This window comes from Juglans regia, chromosome 16, assembly GCF_001411555.2.
Source record: "Juglans regia cultivar Chandler chromosome 16, Walnut 2.0, whole genome shotgun sequence".
In the NCBI taxonomy this organism is placed as follows: Eukaryota; Viridiplantae; Streptophyta; class Magnoliopsida; order Fagales; family Juglandaceae; genus Juglans; species Juglans regia.
Genome location: NC_049916.1, coordinates 8,915,170 through 8,930,273, shown reverse-complemented (window position 1 = coordinate 8,930,273; position 15,104 = coordinate 8,915,170). Strand labels below are relative to the sequence as shown.

The 15,104-nt window shown below is 35.1% G+C and overlaps 1 pseudogene; it reads right to left on the bottom strand.

The window, feature by feature from the left end:
* Positions 1-6,441: 6,441 nt before the first annotated feature.
* On the bottom strand, positions 6,442-14,159 carry LOC109007790 (annotated as a pseudogene).
* Between the last annotated feature and the right edge of the window lie 945 nt (positions 14,160-15,104).

Genomic DNA, 15,104 nt, shown 5'->3' with positions numbered 1-15,104 from the left:
CACATCGGGACAATACCATGTTTAACCCCCGTGGTAGGGTTATAAACCACCATTATACCCGTGGCTGGGCCATATTCCATGTTTCACTCCCGTGGTAGGGTTCTAAACCACCATTATACCCGTGGCTGGGCCATTTTCCATGTTTCACCCCCGTGGTAGGGTTATAAACCACCATTATACCCGTGGCTGGGCCATTTTCCATGTTTCACCCCGTGGTAGGGTTATAAACCACCATTATACCCGTGGCTGGGCCTTAACAGAAACAGAACGGATTTCATCGAAAATCCGGTTACAATCATATACAGAATCAGAACATCATGCCAAGATTCTCAGATGATACCTCATATCAAAACAAAACATTGAAAGGCTTCAGATCATTTCACATGTTCGAGATAAACATAAACAAAATATTCTCATTTGTTCATAACAAAACTTCCAGATTTTCATATTCGCTCTTTTACATAGTTCAGAAATAAAGTACACAAAACTTGCTCATGTCTACACTAGTCATGACAGAAAAACATTTTCCCTTATATAGAATTTATGCATATGCAGAATAAACATTTGAGGTTGTTTTCAGATCATCTCTTTCAAAAATAAACACATTTATTCTCAAAGTCAACCTCCTTTCATTTATTTTATGCAAAACTAGTATATAAACCCCGCTTACCTGGACTTCTTAGCTTTTCAGAAATTTCTTCAAAAAATGTTGAGTCGACTAATAATCGTCACCTATAAAAAAATAATCACACAATTTCCGTAAGTTTTCAACCAATTACGGATTTCCATATTTAAGCCTAAGCTTCTAAAATAATCTATCTTAATTTCTCAAAACTTAAAAATCCTCATAATCCCAAAGTATATCATTACTTCATAAAATCACCAATATCCACCACAACCCACGTCATACACAAAACACCAATATTTAAACTCGAACAGCCAACAAATCTCATAGTCTAAACCAATCATACTAACAACTCCATCACCCAATCCAATCAACCCCGTTACTCCTCGGACTCAGTCCGGCAAAACCAACCAGCAATTAAAATACAGTGTAATGTGCTAGTGCAAAAATACATTAAATTCACGAGAATTCTTTGAAAAAAATACTTACATTGCTATATAATGATTTCCGAAGGATCACGAAACTGAAAAAGGCGACGTCTGAGCAACACCACAGTGTAAAATACACTGTGGCCGTGGGTCACAAATACCCACTTTTCAACGGAGACAAACGAAGACCCCAAAATGATAGGGTAGGGCCTAGAGAGGTCGGTGAAGCCAATGGTGGTGGTGGTTTGCCGTGGGTGGCGGCGCAAGGGGTGTTTTTAGGCCAAAGGCCGAAATCGGAGATGGGCTTGGTTGTGCTTCACCGGTGACGGATCGGAGCCGGGGTTGGGTCCATTGGGTTGCCAAGAGGTCGGGGATGAAGTGGTAGGAAGATGGTGGCCGGTGGTGGAACGACGGCGGCGCAGCGGCGGAAAGAGTGTCGCGGCTTCGTGGGTCTCGTGGTGGCTAACGGCGGCACAAGGGAGGCTAAAAATGGAGGGGTAGCTTCGTCGGCGGCAGGGGAAGCGGAGGGGCTGGGCGGTGTCGACCACCGCCGGCGGACGACGGTGCTGGGAGGGAGAGAAGGAAACGGGCGGAGGAGAGGAGAGAGAGAGATCGCGCAGGAGAGAAGAAACCGAAAGAAAAAGGAGAAAAGAAAAAAAAAAGGAAAAGAAAAGGAGAGGAAAGAAAAAGAGGGGAAAAGAAATGAGGTCCAATCCTCATAACTTGGGTCACGAAAATGATCCAACGGAAACGATTTTAAAACCATAAGTTAAATAAAATAATTTAAACGTAATGGTAAAGTCAAATTGAAATAATTAAATCACCCAGTGATTAATTTAAATATTAAAAGCAATTTAAATGCATAACAATAAATAAATATCAAGAAAGCACACAATAAAATAATTTTCACCAATTTAACAAATTAAAATCATAGAAATAAACTCACTAAAAAAATCCAACCAATTTTAAAATAGAAGGATAAATTTTTGAATAAATAATAAAAATCCCTTCAGTAAAAAAAAATTACACTAAAATACGGGGTGTTACATCCTTCCCCCTTTAAAAAAATTTCGTCCTCGAAATTTGTAAGGTCAAACATCACGCTAAAGCAGGATGCCAGATACAACTCAAAACACGCTCGAAAAGACCATACCAACAACTCCCAACAAGCATGAGTAATGTTCTCTCAAGTCTATTTTCATAGGCAATTCCATCAACAAACATTTCCATCATCCAGACCTATTATCTCAAAATCAACAAGAATTATATCCTAATTCCGCACCACCAAAAGTTTAATCTCTAATTCCTTAAGATCAGCATAAGGTTTGAATCCTTAAATATAACACAACATAATACCATTGAGTACGAGGTAGCTCAACGCCTACTAACCAAAAAAACTCTCACCACATTTGGTAGAAAATTCTTTATCTCCAAAACCATGAACTATTACACACTTTCATCAAACTCACCAAGAATTAATTCCTGGATCTGCACCAACTATTATCCTTAAATCTGCTATGGATCTAATCCCAAAACCTACCACTAAAACCTCGAATTAATAACAATTATTATCCAAACTGGACCAATACCTTCAATCCTCAAAGAAATAATTCCCTTAAAATTTCCTATATTAATAACTCAACTTCGATCAACCCCATTAATGGTCACAGATTAATCAGTCTCCAAAATAAATCAAGCTAACACTCCAAGCTTGCAGAATTAAAAAATTTCAATCTCATTATAAATCAGTCCTTCAAATTGCAATTCTAAGATCTTAAATTATATAAGAATCATTTTCCGAAATCTGTAAGATCGATGAACTTATATCCAATAATAAAACAATTGACTCCCAAAGTTTTCAAAATCTAAACATTAAATGATAACAATCATTTCCTAAAATCTACAAAACCTTAAACTTTTGGTGAAATTTCTGTAAGTCTATCTTTAAAGTTTGTTGAACTTACAATCTTCTATTCTAAAGCCTCGTGTCATACATCCATGAAATCGAAAATCTCAAATCTCTTACTCCCCAAATAGATCACCCAGACTATGCCGTTCCTTTCAAACCTTGATATTATAAATGCACACCAATTTGATAAAAGTTCAAGCTTACTCTGCTAAAAATAACAAAAGCGTTCTCAGTCGTACCATCATCCTGCCATAACTTAATCCTTAACCTGCTTTTCAGCTTCGAACGAAACGAACAAAACAAAATAAACTTAATAAATATAATAATATAATTTCAATTCAAATAAAATAAAATCAAACAAAATCAAATAAATTCAAGTTAAATAAAAATAATAATTTCCAATTAAACCTTTAAACTTTTCTGGTACTGCACACATGGTTTTACCCATTCTTAGTCATATCATTAATCAGCACATATATTCATTCCTACCATCTAATATTGTAAACCCGACATCGCTCTAAACTCTCTTTCGTCTTTAGAAATCTAACCTCAAAAATCTAAACCTTAAATTAATCTTATAAAGATTATCTCCTATAGTCCACCAAGTAAGCTTGTCGGATCTAAAATCCCTAAACCTCAAAATCTCGAAACTCAATCATAAAGTCTGTAAAATCTAAACCTCAAATATCCACATAATCATCTCTTATTCTTTAAAATTCTACACCTCAAATATGAAGTTTCTTCTTAAACCCACAGATATCTAAACCTCCAAGGTTTATAGTATGCAGAATCTCTAACCTGTCTCTGATACCATCTGTAACACCCCGACCCCGAGAGTCCGGAGAGTTAACTCATAAAACCTGATAATCAACTCTAACAAGGCTAGAGTACTTCCAAATTCAAGAATTTATCCATTTTCCCAAACCTCAAATCGAACGTATATACTTCAATTAAATAAATCAAATAAACTCCTCTATCCAATATTCAATCCAACAACCCAAATAAAATCAACTCTTCTTCATGTCTCAAATAACAACTAGAAATAATATAACATTAACATAAGTATCCATAAACTGTCTAAATCCATTGAAACAAACTTAAGAAAGATAATTAACCTCCAACACCAACACTAATATCATGAGATACCCAACAACAAAACAATGCTAATCTTCTCCATAGACTCTAATACTGATCTTCAGCTGAGCCATCGATGTCATCTGAAATATTATGAAGATTAACGGGGTGAGTTATCAACAACTCAGTAAGCAGAGAGCATATACTAGCATGTAAACATGAGCATTTATAACATTTGATAAGCCGAACAGAACATTTACTTTCAGAATGTAGAAACAAAACTTGTACAAAAACATTAGAGCGAAATTTTCAGAAAAATGAACTTATTCCAAAAATAGAATCCGTTGACATTTCTAAACTGAAACATTATAATCTTATCTTCATTTAATATCACATCGGGACAATACCATGTTTAACCCCCGTGGTAGGGTTATAAACCACCATTATACCCGTGGCTGGGCCATATTCCATGTTTCACCCCCGTGGTAGGGTTATAAACCACCATTATACCCGTGGCTGGGCCATTTTCCATGTTTCACCCCCGTGGTAGGGTTATAAACCACCATTATACCCGTGGCTGGGCCTTAACAGAAACAGAACGGATTTCATCGAAAATCCGGTTACAATCACATACAGAATCAGAACATCATGCCAAGATTCTCAGATGATACCTCATATCAAAACAAAACATTGAAAGGCTTCAGATCATTTCACATGTTCGAGATAAACATAAACAAAATATTCTCATTTGTTCATAACAAAACTTTTAGAATTCCTTATTCGCTTTTTTACATAGTTCAAAAACAAAGTGCACAAAACCAGCTCATGTCTACACCAGTCATGACAGAAAACACTTTCTCTTATATTGAATTTATGCATATGCAGAATAAACATCTGAGGTTGTTTTCAGCTCATTTCTTTTAAAAAACAAACACGTTTATTTTCAAAGTCAACCTCATTTTATTTCTTTTATGCAAAACTAGTATATGAACCCCGCTTACCTGGACTTCTTAGCTTTTCAGAAATTTCTTCAAAAAAATGTTGAGTCGACTAATAATCGTCACCTATAAAAAATAATCACACAATTTCCGTAAGTTTTCAACCAATTACGGATTTCCATATTTAAGCCTAAGCTTCTAAAATAATCTATCTTAATTTCTCAAAACTTAAAAAAATCCTCATAATCCCAAAGTATATCATTACTTCATAAAATCACCAATATCCACCACAACCCACGTCATACACAAAACACCAATATTTAAACCCGAACAGCCAACAAATCTCATAGTCTAAACCAATCATACTAACAACTCCATCACCCAATCCAATCAACCCCGTTACTCCTCGGACTCAGTCCGGCAAAACCAACCAGAAATTAAAATACAGTGTAATGTGCTAGTGCAAAAATACATTAAATTCACGAGAATTCTTTGAAAAAAATACTTACATTGCTATATAATGATTTCCGAAGGATCACGAAACTGAAAAAGGCGACGTCTGAGCAACACCACAGTGTAAAATACACTATGGCCGTGGGTCACAAATACCCACTTTTCAACGGAGACAAACGAAGACCCCAAAATGATAGGGTAGGGCCTAGAGAGGTCGGTGAAACCAATGGTGGTGGTGGTTTGCCGTGGGTGGCGGCGCAAGGGGTGTTTTTAGGCCAAAGGCCGAAATCGGAGATGGGCTTGGTTGTGCTTCACCGGTGACGGATCGGAGCCGGGGTTGGGTCCATTGGGTTGCCAAGAGGTCGGGGATGAAGTGGTAGGAAGATGGTGGCCGGTGGGGGAACGACGGCGGCGCAGCGGCGGAAAGAGTGCCGCGGCTTCGTGGGTCTCGTGGTGGCTAACGGCGGCACAAGGGAGGCTAAAAATGGAGGGGTAGCTTCGTCGGCGGCAGGGGAAGCGGAGGGGCTGGGCGGTGTCGACCACTGCCGGCGGACGACGGTGCTGGGAGGGAGAGAAGGAAACGGGCGGAGGAGAGGAGAGAGAGAGATCGCGCAGGAGAGAAGAAACCGAAAGAAAAAGGAGAAAAGAAAAAAAAAATAAATAAATAAGGAAAAGAAAAGGAGAGGAAAGAAAAAGAGGGGAAAATAAATGAGGTCCAATCCTCATAACTTGAGTCACGAAAATGATCCAACGGAAACGATTTTAAAACCATAAGTTAAATAAAATAATTTAAACGTAATGGTAAAGTCAAATTGAAATAATTAAATCACCCAGTGATTAATTTAAATATTAAAAGCAATTTAAATGCATAACAATAAATAAATATCAAGAAATCACACAATAAAATAATTTTCACCAATTTAACAAATTAAAATCATAGAAATAAACTCACTAAAAAAATCCAATCAATTTTAAAATAGAAGGATAAATTTTTGAATAAATAATAAAAATCCCTTCAGTAAAAAAAATTACACTAAAATACGGGGTGTTACATCAGTTTTGTACTACACAAAACCACACGGAATTGATCTTTCAATAAAAAAGAGGTTTTCTTCCAGACCTCCGCTAGAGTTTGATCATTACATGGTATTGGACGTTTTTTTCCTTCCATGGCACGGTCTCACAAATGGATGCTACCTCTCACTTCTTCCTTCACCTTAGTGATAGTCCCAGTGTCCTTTTGGTCACTCAGCCTCACATTGGCGATAACTATCATGCCTGATCTCGTTTCGATGGCGATGGCTCTTTCGGCGAAAAATAAACTTGGTTTCATCGATGGATCTATCTCTATGCCTTCTGAATTGATGCTCCGGCAATGGCAAATGTAAAGCCTTTTTCGCTCAATTTATCCCTCTTGATTTGCATAAGTTGGTCATAGACGCACCATGCAAAACTAAGGAAATGAGCTCTATTCATTCCCTCATTGTAGCAGCCCCAGTAAGTATAATGATATGTGACATGATACCATGCCGATGCTTTTGCTTTTGCATTGTCAGTACTGTTTGCATCACTCCCCTCGTTGAACCAGTTCCTGGCTTCCATTCTTAACGACTTTACAGCATATTTAATTGCATCCAGATCCCTCCTCCCAAAAAAATGTTTTGACATTTTCAAAACAATACCACTGAGAATTTCAGCTTCAGTTTTGATCCCGTAATAATCCATCAAATTCCCCAACTTGTAATCATACTCAGTTTTGTTTCTGAAAGCATCACTGAGGAAGTCCTCAAAACCATCTACTTCCATGTCAGGGTCATAATGCAGTTTTGCTGATTCCAAAGTGAAGGCTTTCACAGGACTTGTGCGGGGTGCAATGGCTTCCACTTCTCGGAAAAGCTTTCCGATAACAGATCTCGATCTGTAGGTACGTTTGTTCGGCCTTTTCATGAAATCGGGATACTTGTTGATGTATAGATGAGGAGGTATTTCAGCTGAAATACCAGTTTTGGAGAAGTCAATGGCGATTGAGTGTAGCTTCGCAAGCTCCATACATTCATGGCTCATTACCCTATGGGGCTCCCTGTCTGCAAAAACGGTGTGGAACATTCTGATGATTCCTAAGTTGTCTTTGACCATATGGTTAGTGAAATACTCCTCTTCTTCCTTCATGACAACAATTAGAGGCTTTTATATGTTAGGTATGGAAGAAAGTTTGTGTAGAAGGACATGGAAATGTGAGATTAGATACCTTTATTGTAACATCATGATCAACTTGTGTGCTTGGTGCTGCAAAATATTCCATTGGTTGAATTTGAAGAGGAGGAATAAGATCACGGTCCCAAGAGACAAAGTACATATCTCCGTCCAAATTACTTCCCGAAGACTCATTTGGATGAGGTCTGAACACAATTATTTTCAAATCATGTTAGTAAAGAGTGTATACATAAATAATGTTGAATATGACTTTTTAGTAGTAGTATGGCCAAGGCAAGTGAGCAGAGGAAGAAATGACAAAGCAGAGTAAAAATAGACTTTAGTCTGAATCTAGTATGTCCAAAAATTGCATATTTTACATTACAATTTAAATAGACAATTTAACTTTATGGTATTTTACCTTATATATTGCAGATTCTACTCAAGGATAATAGGTCTAGCTGTTTTACCTATTGATTACATTAGATCTCTATACAAATATTATAACAATACAAATAGGCAGTCATGAGTATTAATAGGATGTGATGAATTTTATGTTGCTATAGGATTTATAAACTCTGGTGCAAGTGAGTGCACATATTAATAGGATTCCATGCTTTAGAATTACCAACTATTGCATTTTAAAAACTTACCTCTTTCCTTTTTGTGGAAAAACAACACAATCCACCATGTGGTGTAGAGCTGGAACATTAACAGCTTTCAGGACTCGCACATCTCCTGGGTGTAGAGAAGCATTTCTAGCAACAACCACCTCACCTTCAAGGATGTACTTATTTGGGTTTGAAGTGTTGGTAGTAAACATATGGGATGACTGGTTACAAAGCTGTCTACTAAAGCGAGAAACTTGTAGAAATACTTGACCATATTCCAATGTTCTGGTTTCATCTAGGCATCCCATCATAAATCTCCCATTTGGATTAAAAATCCAAGGTCCAAACCTCATGTCCATCAACTTAGATGCATGGAATGTTTGAAGCATCATTGAAAGAAATGGTTCTGCATCTGGCTTGTAATCACATAAAAGCATTTCCTTCAAAACTTTTGTGATGTCTCCTGAGAACATCATCTCCAGTGCCTCTTGTGCTCTCAACGGATCTGTTAACATGGCATTCAGTAGATCTATAGCCTCCCATTGCCTTTTTTGAAAAGCTTGATCCTGCACTCCAAGATAAGACAGAAGAGTGATTATCTGGCAATTCAGAAAACAAGGCTCAAACTTACTCCATGCCAAAACATCGAGTTTTGTGTCAAGTGATTTGTATCTGAACATGCTCTTTCTCAATGACAACTTCACCAATGATGTCAGATCAACAGCCACAACACCTTTGTACCCACCATATTGAATCTGAAATGCTGATGGAATAAAACTGCAGCCTAACTTTGTTGCCACTTTGCAAGCCAATTCTTCAGATACCTTCCCTACGCCATCTGAGAAACAATATGTGACTTCTCCCCTAGTAACTTCTATATCGGGAATAACTTCAATTTCATCTCTGCCAACAATGGCAGTTTCTCTAGAAGAGCAAAAAGATTGACGCAGATTGGAACAATATTTTGCCACATTCCTGATATCTTGAAAATCACCCATCCACTCTCTAATATCTAGTGCAGTCAAGCCAGGTCTTGAAGCAAACATCCAAACAGAATTATCAAGTGCATAATCAGATGAAAGGGCAAGAAACTCAAATTTCTTATCACCAATTACTATGCCATTTCTTAAGGTGGATATTATCCTCTCATAAACTTTGGTTCCCTTGTCCTCATCTGTAGAAGATGCTTGTAAAGATAAAGCCATTGATCGAAGTTTATCCAAGTCCTCATCAACAAAAGAAACACGCAGAAAATTATCAATATCTTCAGGATAATTGCGCAAGACCCTATTGGAGAGATTCACCTCTGGACCACAGAAGTAGACTTTAGATGGAGTAATTTGAACCCTGTGTACATATACGAGCCCATCATCCAAAGAAATAGCAGCAGTTCTAGGAAGTCGCATGCATGTGGCATAGCCTTCGTACTGCTCCTTGAGCCATTTCACAGGTTCATAGCAGCAATCTTTAAGATGAAAAAGTTTGTCCAGGGCAAATTCTATGTGCTCAGCTTTGATTCTCTTAGGATCGACCAACCGATAAAAATCATCATCAATTGCTGGCCCAGGAACACACCCATGCTGAATTAAGGAATTGATCTTAAATAAGATATTATATGGCAGGTCAAAGCCTGTGGGTGGATTCACAATGGGCACAAGACCTGAACTGCATGAGAAAGGAGAACCTTCCATCAATTCAAGTCGGTCTTCATTTTCTTTATAATGGACAAAATCAATGTGCAATTCTGGAAGCTGGAGCTTATTTGGAAGCTCCAAACATAGAGCATAAGATTGGCCAATACAGCTGGATGGAGTGAAATCAACTCCACGAACCCACTCAAAACATTGACCATCTGATACATCTTTCTCAAAAACCCTTGGAGCTCCTAATAACTAGCAATATAAACAAGAACTCATTTAGTGAAAAAGGTAAAAGTACAATTTCAACACAAAAATGATTAATTCCAAGGTATGAACATATGTAGACATGAAATTTGTAACTAGAATGAGATCATAGAATTGTGGAAACAAATATTTTATTCAAGTATCTAAAGACTATACACATGATATCAACCCATAACAAGAAACTGAAAAGGGCTTCAAGTTTCTTCTTCCAACAAAAGACCTACTGATATTGGTTTTTTTTCAATTTGCATATGATTGTCATTAGACATACTGATGAGTTTTTGAAATGTTGACTGATATTTAAATGTGGAACGCAAAAGTTTTCTAGATGGCCGGAAAGGGGCCTTTTTATTGGTGTTATATGGTTGAAAAATACTTATTTTTCATTAAATAGATTATATCAATAACTCGGAGAGTGTTGATAAGAAAGAGTATAGCAACCTATGCATATAAGAGAGACAAGATGATTAGCTTTGTATGCTTATATGAACTACGTAGTACCTAATTAATGAAAGAAAAATTATTTGTATTGTCTTAGGGTGTTCAATTTTCATGCACGTCCTTCGAAAAAAGTAGACAAATCTGTTACTCACATGAAAAACTCTACTTTAAAACGATGGACTCCACTTTTTTTAAGAAGAGTGCGCGGGATTCACGATTATATCTAGTATTACTCTTGATGAAATGTTATTTTGAATTAAATTTTTCACCAGCTAACCTGAATAAGAAGAAACTTTGTTGCCCGACCACATGGACGATACAGCTCAATCTTCCCAATGTTCTCATAGGAGATTTCAAACTTGTACTCAACGGAAAGATGGGAAAAAAAGAAATACAATCTTCTCATCTTGAAATCAAATTTCCCAAAGACACCTTCCTGCTTCCAGAGCACAGAAAAATTATCCCTCGAAACCTGATTTCCAAAGCGCAACACTATATTATCCATGCTGTATAGAAAGATCCTTGGCTCTAGTATAATGTCAAAGTTTGAGTCCCAAGCTTTAACTGCAGTTTCAATATGGACAATAAATAACAGACTTTAGAACTTAGAATGCTTCATCAAATTTAGAAAATAAAAAAATTCAAGGAAACTTGACAATTAGAATATACAGGTTTGTAGAATAATATAACATATTACATACATCAACACACGTCAGTTTACGAGTTTGCTTTAGTAAAATCTCTTTTACTAACATATTACATACAACCGATGAATGAATTAGATTTGAACATGTTAACAAACGATCAAGTAAAATAATAAAAAAAAAAAAAAAATTGATTGGAAAATGAATTGCATGTGTATCATAATTCATTTGTTGTGCAAGATATATTAAATGAGTTGTATGTTTTAGCCACAAAGAGATTTTACTAAACTAAACTCGTAAACTAACGTGCCTTGATGTATGTAATACGTTATATTATTCCACAAACCTGCATATTCTTCACTAAAAACAGAGTCAACTAAGAAAACTAGAGCACATGCAGTTGACAATTAGATACATATTACTGCATTTGAAAGAAACTAAATCTCAAAAACACCATAATCCAAAACCAAAAGGACAATTCAAGCCAATGATCTGAAACCACCAAACATTCAGATTAGATTTCATAGCAATATATATACTCAAAATCATCAGGCTGACAAAAGGCTTCAGTGATGCTTTATCTACGAGAGGGGGAGAACAAGTGTTGCTGAGAGAAATGGAAGGAGGTGAAATGGAGAGAGAGAGAGAGAGAGCGAGCCTGACCTGAGAGGAAAGCACTGAGTGTAGAATTGCTGGTGTGAAAAAAAACCAAGGCTCGTGAGCAAACTATAAATGGATGAGAGCAAAGAGGGAGCAAAGGATGACTGTTAAACTGCCCCCAGCCGAAGTGTACTCGAGCTGACTAGGCATGGGCTGAGGAGCCCAGTTCACTCCAAGTGAAAAGTGGCAGCATGCGATAGCATTCTTATAAAAGCATTCTCATTAGATTAGTTAAAAGTTAAATCTAATGAAAATTTAACTATTAAGTCAATAAATTATTCATATTGAATTAGCTATATTCTAAATATTTGGAATATAGTTACAGTAATATCTAAACTAATTTCTAAATTTGGAACACACTATTCATTCATCAAATCTTTTTTATATTATTTTTTTCTCTCTCATTTTAATATCAATTATTTCTCTCTCCATTTTAAATGACAATTGAAAAAATATAATTAGAATACAATTACTAATTAATATATAATATTATGAATAGTAAAATATGATAAAATAAAATAAATTCATAATTAAAAAAATTAAAAAATTTTCAAAATTATTAATTGCTCATTACTATATAATGAATAAATGGATAATTCAATTTGGAGATTTGATGTGAATAATCAAAGTTAAATTTATCTTATATTATTTTATTATCATATAATGAAAAAATAGCTATTCCAATATAAAAACTTATATGAATGTAATAGCTAAATGTTAAATTCATTTTACATTTATCAAAAATGTAATTTAACTTTAACTAATCCAATGGGAGTGCTCTAAAGGAAAGTAACATTGACGAATCTAATAGCTTTATAACACTTGCTTACCAAGTTCATGGATGACAAACTTTGTTTAATGTCCCGTTCCATACCCTTTATATATATATATATATATATATATATATATATATGGATCGTGCTACAGCCCTCGCTGGGGTTGTAGTGTATTTTTGTATGTATTTTTTTTTAAGTTATTTTTTATATAATTTTTTTTAATATTTTTTAATATTTTTTAAAAAATAAAATAAATTTAGAACATTATTAAAAACACTTTCTTAATCAAGAAGTAAAAAAAAATTATTAAAAAATACTTCCTTAATCACGAAGTAAAATAAAAAATCATATAAAAATATTTTATATTTTACTTCGTGATTAAGTAAGTATTATTTAATAATATTATAAATTTTTTATTTTTTAAAAATATTTAAAATCATTAAAAACATCTATATAAAAAAAAAAATTAAAAAATACACATAAAAAAATACACTAGAGCTCCAACGGGAGCTCCCAGCGGGAGCCCCCAGCGGGAGCTCTAGCATTTTCCTATATATATTATTGCTTGGGTCCCAAATCTGGGAAAACGATTGGGCACTCGGACTTTCTAAGCCTCCTTTCGCGTTGGTGGGGGCTACTGTGGGTGTTACTTTGACTTGATTTAGGGGTTAGCAGCGGGGCCGGCTGCACCCCTCTCATATTTAAAATAAAAAATTATATTTTTAATATTTATATAAATATATTATATAAATATATATAATTTGTTAAAAATTTAAAGTTAAATTTAAGTTAATAAATATTTGTTTTATTGTATAAATTTTAATTTATAATTTAGATATAAAAAAATTTTAAATTTAAAAAAAATTATAAATCTAATGATTGATTGAGTTGAGTAAGGGGTGGGGCAGGTTGCGGTTTCAATCCCACCCCAAGATGGCAGGTTGAAACCCTCTTCGCATGGTGCAGGACGGGATACGGTGTCTCGACATGGTAATAGTTTAAAGAATTAAAAATGAGCATGGTTACGCATCAATCGCACTCTCTGTACACTGTAATTGTTTTTTTGTTTTCTTTATTTCTCATTAAGAATATAACTTTTTTGGCATGAATAAAGGGTCCAAGCATAAGCGAGTAACCATGCCGGACCCATTTGTCAGAAGTAAACGTGGGTAAGGTCTCACTTTAATTTGCAACTGAACGTGGGTAAGGTCTCTAGCTAATTAGAAAGTGAACATATGGGTAATGAGATATAGTTGTGGAAAGCGTAAGTATTATTGGTGAAAGTCGATTCCTTTCTTGCTCCCAAAGGGTTGGACCAAAAAGAAAAATGATGAAACTGCGAAGAGGATATCATATTCACAGAAATGTCTATTTTCTTTCTTCTCCTCTTTTTATGAAAGATCCTTGGCTATGAGAGGGGAAGAACAGGCGTTGCTGAGAGAAATTGAAGGGGGTGAAATGTAGAGAGAGAGAGAGAGAGAGAGAGAGCCAGACCTGAGAGGAAAGCACTGATTGTAGAATTGCTGGTATGAAAAAAAAAAAAAAAAAGAAGAAGTCTCGTGAGAAAGCTATATATGGATGGGATCATGCTACAGCCCCCGCTGGGGCCCCCGCTGGGGCTCCCGCTGGGGCTGTAGTATATATTGTATGTGTTTTTTTTAAGTTGTTTTTTATATAATTTTTTTTAATATTTTTTAATATTTTTTAAAAAATAAAATAAATTTAGAACATCATTAAAAACACTTTCTTAATCAAGAAGTAAAAAAAAAAGTTATTAAAAAATACTTCCTTAATCACGAAGTAAAATAAAAAATTATAAAAAAATATTTTATATTTTACTTCGTGATTAAGCAAGTATTATTTAATAATATTATAAATTTTTTATTTTAAAAATATTTAAAATTATTAAAAATATCTATATAAAAAAAGAATTAAAAAAAACACATAATAAAATACACTGGAGCTCCAGCGGGAGCCCCAGCATTTTCCATATGGATGAGAGCAAAGAGGGAGCAGTCTCTGGCGCCACAAGATGAGTACTGCTAACAAACTACTTCTAGCCGAAGTAAACCGGAGCTGACGTAGGAATGGGCTGAGTAGCCCACCTCACTCTAAGTGACAAGTGGCAGCATGTGATTGCATTCTAAAGGAAGGAACATTCACGAATCTGAAGAAATTAACGAAGGTAACACATCTCATAAAATTAATTTTATAATATTATTTTTTATAAATATATCTAAGAGATTATTCATCATCATTCTCTCTCATGTATAGATTAATATTTTTCTTAATTCTTATCACAGGATATGATATGTAGTGTAGATCTTCATTTGTCCTATGATAGATTTTGATATCATAAAAAAATTTACGAGTCTAACTGATTTTATAAAATCAATTCTACAATAAATTATTATTTATTTCTTATAAACATACTTAATATCTTATCCA